Source organism: Coenobita brevimanus, chromosome 46 (genome assembly GCF_032717465.1).
Source record: "Coenobita brevimanus isolate Jiangsu-jjx chromosome 46, ASM3271746v2, whole genome shotgun sequence".
In the NCBI taxonomy this organism is placed as follows: domain Eukaryota; kingdom Metazoa; phylum Arthropoda; class Malacostraca; order Decapoda; family Coenobitidae; genus Coenobita; species Coenobita brevimanus.
This window is the reverse complement of record NC_136999.1, coordinates 5,183,141-5,195,373: the sequence shown is the minus strand read 5'-3', so window position 1 is coordinate 5,195,373 and position 12,233 is coordinate 5,183,141.

Sequence of the window (12,233 nt, the reverse complement as noted above, 5' to 3'; positions counted from 1 at the left end):
ACACACACACACACACACACACACACACACACACACACACACACACACACACACACACACACACACACACACACACACACACACACACACACACACACACACACACACACACACACACACACACACACACACACACACACACACACACACACACACACACACACACACACACTGCTAAACAGTGGGCCAAATGTCCGTTGGTGTTCCGTCCGTTCAGCCAGACGTCCGTTCGACTATTTGTCTGCCGGCGAAACGTCTGTTCGGTAAACTATTCGTCCGTGAAACGTCCGGCCACGGTTCACTGCTATCTACTGGTATAGAGGTAATCTACTGCCTGACTTCATACGTACCTATCTACCGAACTGTCTCCCATCAAGTGCTCTAGTTTTTCCGAAAGTTGACAAACAGAACATTGATCTAACTAGCTCGCTTATCCAGATTACCGGTACCTACACAACTGCATAATTGCCTACGTACCAACTAACTCCGTACCTACCGACAGACCTCACCAGCTTACCTACCTTCCTTCCATCTATCTACCTACCGGCCTACCTACTTACCTTCCTGCCAGTTCACTTAGGTGTATACTTTCTCACTACTATACCCGCCAACCACTCCTACAGCCATCCAATCAACTGACCATTCCACCTACCTACCTCCTCATCTACCAGTCTTCCTGCCTGTCTACCTAAACACCTTATCATTCATTCGTCTATCCATCCAACCTACAAGCTACCAGCCAATCTACCTGTATACTTACTCACATATTTAATCACTCTCTACCAACCATCCAACAAAATACCAACTCAACTACGTACCATACCTAACGAACCGACCAAACCCATCAACCAGCCAACCTACATGCCTATTTACCTTGCAACCAAGCAGTCAACTAATCTACCTACCTATATGACCTACCTGTTTGCCTACCTACCTACCTACTTTTCCATGAATGTCTCCTCATCTTCCTTTTCACCCTGAGAAATTAATGAATGAGGCATCAATACACCTTTGTTCCTATGTTCAACCAAGCTACTTACCTATTAACATATTTACCTAGTACCTACTTACCCATCCACAAACTCACCAGTCTACTAGCACATCTTTCTACTTACATGCCTGCCTGCCAAGAGATATTTTATACATGTACCTACCCACTTACAAGCTCAGCGACCTACTCATTCATCTTTCAGCTTACCTGCCTACCAACCAACAGTCATTTAACAAACCTACCTTCCCCCCCTACCTCCCTACCAACAGACATTTAACATACGTACCTTCTTCTGTACTTACCCACCTACCTTCCACGAATCCAACACTAATCCAACCACCTTTTGTCCACACTGACGCACCAGACATTAATCCACATCACCCACATGACCGATCAAGCGAGGAGAGGGAGAGAAACACGACCCGCAGAGGACGAAGCCGAGCGAACGTGAGTGAAGATATAGGGAGATGAAACGGCAGTTCTGGGCGGCTAATGTGCCTGCAGTTGTCTCCCCACACGTGTATGCTGGAGAAATACTGGCACGCTGGGTGGTGGGGGATGGACAGGGAGTTAGTTATTGCTGGGTGGGTGGGTGAAGAGGGGAAGGAGGAGGTGTGGGGTAAGGAGGGTGAAGGAACGAAGGAAGATCCGAACATAGCGGCTTGGCCAGAGAGTTAGTTATTAGGAGTGACATCTGAAATTTAGTGGTAGGTGGGGCCGCTCACCGTCCACTCACTCGATGTAGTGCCGGTCTCGAGTGACTGCTCTTTTCTCTCTTCCTTCCTTTCTTCCTTCCTCTTCTGCCATTATTTTTCGTTCTTTCCTCTTCCTTCTGCCTATGGGTGACTTTACACTTCCTCTTCTGTCTTTCTATCCTTCATTCTTTCCTCTTCTATCTGCCTGTGGGTGATGCTACACTGGGTGACATGCCAAATAATTTCCTGTACACCAGGAAACCATTTACTATGCCGGTTGGTATCCATACAACCAAATTACGGCACCTGTTGGTTTAGTGGGCAATTAAGGCGCTCCAGTCGGATTGAGCCTGTGCAGGTTTCTATCCAAGGGATGGTTGGGATTTATTGTTCATGTAATGCCACTCTGAGATGAGTGAGGCTGGTCACTCTCATCTTAAGTGCCAGGACCAACTTGCCTAGCCCCGGGCCCCTACGCTCTTCATGGGGCAACACAGGATTAGATGATGGATGGACATCTGAAATTGCCTTGAATGAAGCCTTTGGAATTAAACCTTGAAGACAGAAATCCTCAAATTTCCTGCCAAGAATAACAATACAAGAAAGTCAACACGCGACCCCCATATTAACTTAGCTTCTTGCGGCGCAGGTACGGAGACTATCACAAAGTACCGAACGTCCACAAAAAACTTTAGGGAGCAGTCAAATTAAACAGTCAGTAGCCATCAGTCTGGGGCCGCAAAAACAAAACAATGTACCAGATCATTATCACGTCTGCTCATATTATAGCATAAATACAACACAGTACTTTCAGAGTGTGTTCATTCAATCCAACCTCCACATTAACCAACTCTGCTTTAACACTGTAGTAAATGCTGTCGAGTCTAAATACTAACTCCTGCGAAATAGAAAGATAGATAGGTAGGTAGGAAGGTAGATAGATAGATAGATAATGCCAATCCTTTCACATTTCATCACCATCTACAGCAAATGTTCATTTATTTTCTGAGAGCATTCTTCCAGCCCTTCCACCACCAACGCATTCATTCCATTTGTGTCTTTCATTCTAAAGTCTATATATATCGCACTTAGCCTAAATCTCCCTTATTACATCTCATTTCCATCAATAGCAAAATACATCTTTAGAAACAAATTATACTTCATATCACCACTATACCACATTCACTCTAATTTATTTCCTTATATATCCTTCCCTGTAATCTGCTTATCATCACACACACACACACACACACACACACAAGAAAATAATCAGTGGGTATAATGCTTCCCTTCTCTGCTGTTGAGTAATTACGGTCTGTCTGGCCGAGTAGACCCACTAACTGCACGCAAGCAACCGCCCAGGCAAGTCCGTCACGAGCAATGAACCGATATTCCTCTCGACAGCAAGGTAACGGGAAAAATGTGAAGGTTTTGTTCGTGGATGGACGCCAGAGTAGCCTCTCTCCACCCAGTTAACCAGGGCAACATAGTAGGTTCTACATCATCCCATTATCTGGTTTCATGAATACCACCCAGCGTTGTAAATGGTTTCTTGGGATACAGGAAACTTTGAAAACGAATTGGCTTGTCACTCAGTGTGGACACACCTGAAGTGAAGTGAAAAATAAAAAATAAAAAGTGACAGGAAGGATGGGAAAATAGAGAGGACGGCAGATACAGAAGGAAATGGTAAAGGTGAAGGAAGAATTAGCAAGCACTAAATCTCTCTCTCTCTCTCTCTCTCTCTCTCTCTCTCTCTCTCTCTCTCTCTCAACATCTGTGTTACATTTCTTCGCTACCTACTGGAAATATATGAATGCTGCACGTGTGTGTCTTTTCATGTTCAGTCCTTCTGTACAGTCCATAAATTATTAATATTATTTTTTTCCCAGGTGTTTATACGCGTACCACACCACACTAACTCCATCTGTGTCTTTCATGTTAGACCTTTCTGTGTAATTCAGACATACAAAAAGCCTCTCTGTCACATCTCATCGTCACCTACATACAGTATATTTTAACAGCGCGTTTTCCATCCCTGCCACCACCACCACCATATTACTTCCATCTGTGTCTGTGATCTTTCCAGGCGGTATAAATTAATCCTCCACTTCCAGACGCTCTGCTCTTCATCCGGACAGGTATTTTGACTGACAGGCTGGGGTGAGCTTCTCCACGTGCGAGAGCGAGGGGTACACAGGCTTCAAGACCCTGCTTCTGGGAGAAGCAGAGAGTCGGTATGCTCACTTGGAAAGCCCTGGGATCTGGTCCTTTTGGGTTTGTTGGTTGAAATGTCCCCCCTGCACTGGAATCTTTATTAATGTTGTGATATTGCTGGGTAGGGTGGGGGGAAAGGGAGAGGGAGGGAGAAAGAGGAAGGAAGGAGGGATGGGAGAAGGAAGTAGGTAAGAGGAGGGAGGGGGAAGGATGAGGAAGAAGAGGTAGCGAGGAATGGAAGGGGAAGGTGATGGACAAGGAAGTAGGAGGAGGCAGTAAGGAGGGAAGGAAGGGAGAGGTGCTGGAGGAGGAGGTGGAGGAGGAAGTGGAAGAGAGAGATAGAGATGGATGGAGGTGGTAAAGGGGTTAGGTAGGCGAGAAGGACGAAGGGGTAATGGGTGAGGAGAGATGGAAGGGGCCGGTTGTCAGGAGGAGGGGGAGGAGGTAAGGAGGGATGGCGGGGAAAGGTGATACAGAAGGACGAGGAAGCATAGGTAGAGATGGAAAGGAGGTGTAGGACTATAGGTGGGAGAAAATGAAGAGGGAAGAACGGATGAGAAAGGAGGATAGAAGGGTGGGGAAGGAGACCGGGGTGATGAGGGATGGAAGGACAGGATGAGGGAGGGGTAAGGGGACGGGATTGAGGAAGGAAAGAAGAGAGAGCTTAGGCAGAGTGGATCTTGAGGAGAGGGTTAGGATGAAATGAAAGGAAGATGGGGGTAGAAGGGAGGGCTAATGGAGGGGTGTGGTGAGTGCTGAGGGGAGACAAAGGGGAATGGATTGGTAACTTGGTAAGACTGAGGGAGGTGTTGATGGAAATAAAAGGAAGGTAAGGGAGAGTAGATAAATAGATAAATATATAGGAAGGTAAGTGATGAGGTAGGCTGGTAGGTAGACATTTAAGAGGGAGGAGGTGAAGGGAAAAGAAGGACATGTGGATAGAATGGAGGAGTAATGAGAAATCGTTTGAGGGAAGAGTGGCGTGGGGAGTTGGGGGAAAGGAAGTGACGGAAGGTAGGAGGAAATGGGTGAGGGGAAAAGAAGATAGGAAGGCTGGGTGGTCTGTTGGTAAATAGTAGGGAGAGGATGATATGATAAGAAGGATGAGCAATGAGAGGCGTTGAGAGGAGGAAGGAAAAATGGGAGAAACAGTAGGGGAAACGAAGGAAGGAAAAGGGGGTTAAGTGGGGACGGGAGGAAGGGGAGATGAGGGGAGGGAGCTTCGGGGAGACTGAAAGGAGGGGGATGAGGGGAGAGGGGTGTAGAGGAGACAGGAAGAGGGGGATGAGGGGAGAGGGGAAAGATGTTGTCATGGTCGACGCAAACATGCTGGAAAGGATGCAATAAATTAGCGGAGTTTTTCCTCTCATATTTCTTTTTACTGCATCGTCGGTTTAATCCTATGGCGGCAAATTAAGAAGTTTGTTTATTTATTTTGGTTTTAGACGATTTTACTCAACCGGAGATAATCCCCCACATGGTTCATAATTAACTAAGCACCGTAATAAAATTCGTCAGTTCTCTCACGTTCCCATGACTCACTCTCAGCTGAATAAAATCATCTGACGATAGCTGGAATAGAGGGCTAGAGTTGTCCCGACAGTGGGAGGGTTAACGGTGACACTATTAACTCTCAGGTTACTATGAACCACTTTCAACTGAATAAATTTTAAGTCTGTTGAAACGGAGCACTAAAATTCATTGCTCCGAAGATTAGAGAATTAATTTGATCAGGCTAACAGTCGCAGCAGAAAGATAAACTTATTGAATCCAGTGACGGAATTATAAGTATTTTCTTCTTGCTACTGAGGGTTGATTTTAGCTTCAGACAGATCTCTACTATAACTATTTCACCTTAACTTAGTCTAGATTACCGTCCTTTTACTGCTTTTTTCACGTAGCTCTGTGGCAGAAAAAGGGCATTTCCAAGGGCTTTCCATCTATTCCATATAGCGCTACCTCACGACTAACATCATGTATTAGTGAACATCTATTATTAACATCTATTATTACAACTCAGCATTCAAGACTGAGCGATGACAATGTTAGGCTATGTTAGAGTAAAAAGAAAACAGTAAGTGGGTTAATGTTTTGGTAACTCCCTCAGTTATCAAAGTCTCGAACATGTTAAGTAATATATCCTGGCGATGATAAAATATAATAATACGCCCTCGGACTGAAGAGGTTAAACATATCCCGGTAAACGCCGTGGCCGAGAAGTAAGAAGTTTGTGTTATAATCCAGCTGATGACACTGTTTTATCCTGGGGAGAGAGAGAGAGAGAGAGAGAGAGAGAGAGAATATAAGGAGAGATACGTGAACACATGAACTTAGAACCCTTAAAATCGGTATCAGAATAGCCAATCATTTTTTAACATTAAATCATAAAATACACACACACACACACACACACACACACACACACACACACACACACACACACACACACACACACTCGACTGGCACATAAGCCCGTCTGCGGCTACACCTCGTACGGATCAACTCCCCACATATCTATGCATCTGGCTATCTCTCTCCATTTTTCTCTAAATATCTATCTACCATATTTTATCTATCCATATATCGATTCTTCTGTCTATCCATCCACTCACCTATTCATCTATCTATTTATCCACCTATTCCCAGACCCCAGATTCCAAAGTCGATTCAGGATTGCAGTCGAAAATATATTCCTGAATTAGACACTGAAAAAAAAAAGTTAAGCAAAGGATGAATAAATGAATGAGGAAATTGATAAGAATTCTCTCTCTCTCTCTCTCTCTCTCTCTCTCTCTCTCTCTCTCTCTCTCTCTCTCTCTCTCTCTCTCTTTCACTTATATGCACCTTATCTTCCATTTCACTGAAAACTATATTTCTGCCTCTCCTTCCCTCCCTTCTTGCTGCCAGTCTATCTCTTTCTATCCATTCTCTCTCTCTCTCTCTCTCCGCTGAAGTCATCCCATGTCGGTAATAGCGGACAATTGTAGCTCATTCAGGCCCCCATTTTCTTTCTTAATGAGGCAGAATTAAAGTGATTAAGTCTCCCCTCTCTCTCACAAACGGAGAGCTGGATTATGAGCACCTGGGAGCATATCATGAATAAGTAGGAGGAATATTGTCATCGATCTGAAATAATTTTGCGTTAGAATTTGGCAAGCAAGATCCCTCACCTCCGGCAAGATCGGCTGATTTACACATATTAGAGCAATATTATGAACACGGAGGAGTAATACGATGTGTAAACTGAAGGAATCCTGGTACCCGATTGTAACACTGCCTTTGAGTTTGAGTTACGTGGACAGGCAAACAGATGAATGAAGAAGTGAAGGAGCATTGTGACATTACTATGGATGTTTTGGAAAGAAGTAGAAATACCGCGATAGAACATTTCCATCTGTATTATTCTTGGTGTTTAACCCCGGTCTTTCTCGACAAGCAGGCCCGTCAACTACAACTAACTGTTTCTAAAGGGCCGTCCTATAGGTACAATTCATTACGCAGGGAACCGGTGCGTCCTTGTTGCAAAGAGCGCCTCGTCAAGGTCGGATCAGGGTCCGTCCCATGGCGAGGTGTAGGGAAATATGAGGTGGTTTGACTCCTGGGTGGATGTCGCAGCTGCTCCAGTCAGGATCACAGCGCCATCGCATTCAGGTTCCTCTTCAGTAAGAAGTGGAGAACCAGAATAATTTAAGTGATTGCTGTGTATACGGGGAGGGGAAAGGGGACTCAAAGATGATATGGAGGTATGGGGTGGAGAGGTATATGAATGGGGTATGAGGTGGAGAGAAGACAGCATGACACAGGGGCGATTCGGTTGTTACCATCCCTTCTAGGATAAAGGCGTCTGACCATTGATTGATAGATTCTGGAATTCAGTGAGTCCCGAGAGTTTTATTACAAACACTAATACTACTGTGCGCACCCGAGATTAATTTTATGAGCACCTGAATGGAAAGATATCACTGCCAGGCTCCAGTACCTCTTTCAGATTTGTCTGAATAAAGTACTAGAGTTGTCCCGACCATGGGATAATTAAGAGCACCTATGAGTATCATGAGCACTTGAGTGTACTATCATGACGTATGAATAATATTATGAAAAGTTTAAAGGAATGTTCTGGGCACTTGAGAGCAAAATCATGAGCATCTGTGAGTAAGGTTGGTATCATCCAGTAAAATTATAAACATCTGGGTAATGATAAGGGGATCACCAAGGTAGGGAAACGAGGGTAATATATTGCGCATCTAAAATGTTCTGAGTGCATAAGGAGTATTACGAGCACCTGAATAATATTATAAGCATGGGAATAAATTAAGGTTAAAAATGCTGCAGCATTACAGTTTTGAGAACACTTAGTCTAAGGTGAAGGTCCAAGGGCAAGTTTATAATCTGACACATATATGGGTGTTAAAAATGTTTTGATCCGATTTTAGCCAAACTTGGTGGAAGGGTTGGGCAAAGAGTAAGTCCACTGTTTCTGAGAACCATGGGTCGAAGGTGAAGGGTAAGGTTAACTTAAGCAGTTTTATCCGATTAAAACCAAACTTTGTGGAAGCCTTGAGGATAAGACTGAGGTATGATTATTCGATTTAGAGATCTGTTTCTCAAAGGTCAGGGTTATTGGGAGAGAACAAAGGATAAGGTTACAGGGCAAGGTCAGTTCAAACAGTTTTAGGCTTAGTCTAATTTGAGCCAAACTTGATGGAAGGCTTAAGGATACGGTAAGAAGGAAGCGATTCAGTTTTTAAAACAGTCAAAGGTAAAGGTCACAATGCAACGTCCAATTTTGACCCGTGTGTCTGTATATGAATAAACTGACCTGGTCTGACCCAAACTAGGTAGACTGTCTGAGGATCCTTCCAGGCACTGACCTATTGCTTTTTCAGAACATTAGGTCAAAGGTCAGGGTCGCATGGCAAGGTCGAATTAGTTTTTTTTTTTTTTTTTTAATAGATTAAACTTTATTGGAGGATTCGTGTTAAAAATGGAGTAAGGAGATGTGACTTTGAAAACAATCAGTTAATGCTCAAAGACACAAGAAAAGATCAAATATCAAGGTCTGTGGGCAAAGTCAACTCAAACCATTTTTATCTCATTTGAACTAATGTTGGCGGAAGGATTATGAGTTAAGCAAGAACAAATAATTCGATCTTGAGTAATTTGTGGAAGGTCAAGGTCGCAGGGCAAACTTAGATGTCCGACCCTTGGACCAGTTGGAGGGCGCTCTTGTTGCTTTCACTAAATGCTCCTTCTTGTTTCATACACGCTCGCTCGCGAAGTGAGAGGGGATGTTATGTTTTAGGTGTGTGTGTGTGTGTGTGTGTGTGTGTGTGTGTGTGTGTGTGTGTGTGTGTGTGTGTGTGTGTGTACTGGCAATATAATCGGTTTTTACTCAGTTTTAATTAATTAAACTTGGTGGAAGGGTAAAACAACTGACCGTATAGGAAACTTGTTTTTGAGATCAGTAGGTTAAAGGTCAAGGTCGCAGGGCTACATCAAACGGTGACCCAACAATATTACCTTAAACGTTTTATTCAGTTTTGACCGATCGTGGGGGATAGGTTAAGGATATGACATGAACAAAGTTATTCAGAATTATGACCAATTAGTCGAAGGCCAAGGTCACAAGGCAAAGTCATGGTTTGATCAGTGTTTATATTTGTTAGTAGAATAACTCAGTTTTTACCCAGTTTTAGCCAAACTAGGTGGGACTGTGGAGGGTCAGCGCAGGAATAATCCTACTGATTTAAGAACAATAAGTCAGACATCAGAGTCATAGGGCAGGGTGAACTTCCAACATTTTTTTATCTATTTGGACTAAACTTTGTGGAAGGGTTCTGGATGAGACAAGAATAAAGGAATTAGATTTTGAGATCCATCAGTCAAAGGTCAAGATCGCAAGGGAAGTCAGAGTCCAAAGGCACAGGACAACTCATACAGCTCTGATCTGACTGAAACCAAACTTGGTGGATGGGTTAATAGTTAATCATGAACTAAGGAATTCAGTCATCGGTTAAGGTCACAGGACAAGGTCAAAGTTCGATCTATTGTGTCTGCGTGCGAATTAATTAATTTAAGCAGTTTTGACCTGACCTAGATGAAATTTCGTGCATTGGCTGAGGATCACCCAAGTGATTGGCTTCTTCTTTCTGAGGTTAAATTTTCAAGGTCACATGATAAGATCATCTTAGTTTTTACAGGATGCAGACTAAACTTTATGGGAGTGTTTAGGTTAAATCAAGGACAAATTAGCTAAATGTCAAGGTCAAAGGGAAAGGTCAAATATCAGGGTCACTGGGAAAAGTCAGCTCAGACAGTTTTGATTTGATATGAAGCAAAGTTGTTCGAAGGGTTAAGTGTTAGGCAAGAATGAAATAATATGATTCCGAGAGTAGTCTGTCAAAGTCACAGACATAGCAAACTATCTGGCTCATAGAGTAGTAGGTAGGCGTGGGTGTTACACTATTTGGGTGATCCTTCTTGCTTCTTTATGTGTATGTAGCATTAACAGTTAAACATGCAATCACTGGACGTAGAAAAAATAATTGTGGTATGGAAAATTAAAGCTGATGAAGGGTAGTCACTGGTAACGCTGGCTGAGCTGTCCCCGAAGTGCAGATGAGTTGTGTTACGGATGGACTACCGTGTATTATCAGCACCTGCAAGCAGTATTTGAAGCACCAAGAGTAATATTATATGTGAGTGCTATTTTGAGCACGCGGGAGGAACATTATGAGCACCTGACTTCATGGTAGTCGAGTGTTGCTAACTTTCGTAATTGCTTTCCGATGCCGGAGAAATTTGCTCGCGAAAAAGGTCCCCCCCCCCCCTCTCTCTCTCTCTGAAAAGCTGTTATTCATAAATTTTTATGAAATCCACTTTTCTGAGGATTTAAAAAAAAAAATGCGATAACAATACGATATGCTATGGTTTTATATATTAATAATTTTTCTCTTTTGAACATTCAGGAAGAAGTTTAAAGTAGGATTATGAGTGGATAATGAAATAGAAGAGTGCTTTGTTGTTGTTGTTGTTGCAAACCAAGATCATCTAAACGTGAACCAAGCTGACGGCAGGAAACAGGCCACTTCAAACCAGGGCTCCCATAATTGTTTTGGTTGGATTATGTTAAATGCTTGTCAGTGTTATGACAGTGACGTGCATGAGGTAAGTATACTGTGGTGTTGAGAGTTGTATCAGTATGAGTACAGAGGACTGTCTGTAAGTTGTATTTTGAAATAGTTGAGAAGTACGGAAAAGTGGTAGCCGCATCGTAGACTGGCTAGCTGTACTCTTGTCTATTTGTGAAGGGCAGTTCCTGAGGGGTGGATGGTTGGTACTGATAAATAAAAGAACCTGCTTGTTTAGGGGTGTTGGACTGTTATGGTGACTGTTTTTATATGCATGTGTTCAAACAGTGTCGTGCTGAGCTAAGGCGACGCGATGTTATTGAGGCATCTGTTGTAACATTAGAAAGTTGCATCTTTTTTCTTTTTCTTTTAGGTGGCGGGAGGTGACGGCACATGAAATTACACGAGTGGGGTGGACCTTTATCTGATGCAATGATTTGTATGGCTCTCATATTCTTGTGATTTACGAAAAGGTTTTTGTTCCTTAAAGCACGTGATGTGTAATTGTGGTCCCTGTGCATCCGGTTATTATTCTTAGGTCTTTCTTTTATGCTTCTGAAGTTTTTCCATGTTTGTGTCGGCTAAGGTGTGGCCTCAGCTTGGATTCGCGTAATTCACTATCTTTTTTATGTACTGTCTGTGAAAGGTTTTCTGGGATTTCTTCTGATTTCCGAAGGTACCGGTAGTACATGGGTGTGTTTTCATGGCAGTAAGTTTTCGAGATACATTTGCATTAATATTTCTTGTATGTTGAGGAAAGGTTAAGAGTGTATCCAACGTGAGTCCTAGAATTTGGGATGTCTTTCCAGTGGAAGTGAATGGTTAAAGAGGGAGGCCTGAAGGTGTGTATGAGTTTATTGTCTGTCTGAAGTGAAGAAGGTAATGATTGATTTGGTTAAAGAACCAGTCTAAGACAGTGTTCAAGTATCAGTATAGCCGTCCTACTGCTCGTTGAGTGTTGAAATGTGAAAATGTTTCCAAGTCATCAGCATAGGACAATACTGTTCCTGAACGCGAGAGATTGGTATGTCGTGGAGGAAAAGGTTAAAAAGTGAGGTGAAAGGACTGAGCCCTTGGGACACCATTGGACAGTATTCTGAAGCACGAAATTTGGTTTTAGTAACGTAAATGGGCCTGTCTGCCTGAAAGGAAGTTGATCATCCATTTCTTGTAACTGTCTTCTGTGGGCTATCCTTGTCT